The sequence below is a fragment of the Camelus bactrianus genome, chromosome X (genome assembly GCF_048773025.1).
Source record: "Camelus bactrianus isolate YW-2024 breed Bactrian camel chromosome X, ASM4877302v1, whole genome shotgun sequence".
NCBI lineage: Eukaryota > Metazoa > Chordata > Mammalia > Artiodactyla > Camelidae > Camelus > Camelus bactrianus.
This window is the reverse complement of record NC_133575.1, coordinates 35,728,383-35,730,375: the sequence shown is the minus strand read 5'-3', so window position 1 is coordinate 35,730,375 and position 1,993 is coordinate 35,728,383. Positions and strand designations below refer to the sequence as shown.

The following is a 1,993-nucleotide window of genomic DNA, read 5'->3' as shown; positions in this document are numbered from 1 at the left end:
CAAATCTCGAACTCCCAGTTTATCCCTTCCCTTACCACCCCCTTGCCCCTACCCTCCGTAACCGTAAGTTTGTTCTCTATGACTGTGAGTCTGTTTATGTTTCGTAGGTAAGTTCATTAATGTCTTCTTCTTTTTTTTTTTTTTAGATTCCACATATAAATGATATCTTATGGTATTTTTCTTTCTCTTTCTGGCTTACTTCACTTAGAGATTACCCTTTTAACAATTTTTAAGTATATAATACATTGTTGATTATAGGTACAATGTTGTACAGTCAATCTCTAGAATCTTCTTGCTTGATTGAAACTTTATGCCCATTGATTAGTAACTCCCATTTTTCCTTCCCCCCAACCCCTGGCCACCACCATTCCACTCTTTGATTCTAAGCATTTAACTATTTTAGAGAGTCATATAAGTGCAATCATATAGTAGTCACCTTTCTATGTCTTTCTATGACTGCCTTATGTCATTAGCATAATGTCCTCAAGGTTGTCTCATATTGCAGAATTTCCTTCCTTTTCTAGACTGAGTAGTAGTCCATTATAGGTATATACCATATTTTCTTTATCCATTTATCTGTCAGTGAGCATTTAGGTTGTTTCTACCTCTTGACTGTTCAGAAGAGTGCTGCAATGAACATAGGAGTGCTAACATCTGTTTGAAATCCTGATTTCAATTCTTTTGGATAAATATCCAGAAGCAGGATTGCTGGATCATATGGTAGTTCTATTTTTAATTTTTGGAGGAATCTCTACATTATTATCCATAGCAGCTGCACCCTTTTGCATTCCCATTCACAGTGTGCAAGTGTTTCAATTTATCCACATCCTCGCCAACATTTGTTATATGCTGGAGTTTGTTTTTCTTTTTTTTTTCTGATAATAGCCATCTTGACAGGTATGAGGTGATATCTCTTTGTGGTTTTGATTTGTATTTCGCTGATGATTAGTGACATTGAGCATCTGTTCATAATATCTTTTGGCCATTTGTATGTTTTCTTTGGATAAATGTCTATTCAAGTCTTTAGCCCATTTTAAAATCAGGTTATTATGGGTTTTTTTTTTTTTTACTATTGAATTGAAGAAGTTTCTTGTATAATTTCTTATATATTTTGGAGATTAACCTCTTTTTTTTAAATATGGAACTCTTCATGAATTTGCGTGTCATCCTTGCACGGGGACCATGTTAATCTTCTCTGTATCATTCCAATTTTAACATATGTGCTGCCTAAGCGAGCACAAGATTAACCTCTTATCAGATAGATGGTTTGCAAATATTTTCTCCCATTCCATATATTACCTTTTCTTTTTGTTGATTGTTTCTTTTGCTGTCAGGAAGCTTTTTAGTTTGATGTAGTCCCACTTGTCTATTTTGCTTTTGCTGCCTGTGAAGAAACATCTTAAAATGGGTCAAGCCGATGCTGCTGGTCCATGGACCACCCTTTGAGAAACACTGTTAAAAACTCCAGATCCTTCAAACCCTACCTCAGATCCAGGGGAAGAGAATCACAGGAAAGAGGCCAAGGATCTGATTTCTTAACAAAGTATCCCTGGTGATTATTCTGGTCTAAATAATCACTACACCTTTTATGTGCACTAAAATTCATGCTCCTTTCTTATTCCTCAGATACTGACTGATTATCTGGCTCCCCAAGACAGAGTAGATTAGAAGCTATCTACTGCGTGGTGTAGAAGCAGGTTTATTTGTTTGTTCAATTTTTAAGTTTAATGTGAGATGTTGTTTGCAGAAAACGATTTGCTATCAAACAAAGGCGTTTAATATCAATGTTTTCTTTATTAAAGTTACAGACTCCAAACCTAGTTTCTCCTTGAGCTTTTGAGTTCAATTTACAACTCTTAATATTCTATTTATAAATCTAATAAAGTTTAAGGATCACTGACACAAATGTCTTTGACTGATGATTGGTCCCATTTAACTAAGTGCCTTTATAAATTAAATAATTCAGTTTACTTTTTAAGCCCCTTAAATATCT

The 1,993-nt window shown here is 34.6% G+C and overlaps 1 non-coding gene across 1 annotated transcript; it reads right to left on the bottom strand.

Annotated features, from left to right (window-relative positions):
* Nucleotides 1–1,132: 1,132 nt before the first annotated feature.
* Nucleotides 1,133–1,239, bottom strand: LOC123612175 (U6 spliceosomal RNA). Its single transcript, XR_006719388.2, has one exon. It is a non-coding gene; the product is annotated as a U6 spliceosomal RNA (small nuclear RNA).
* Between the last annotated feature and the right edge of the window lie 754 nt (nt 1,240–1,993).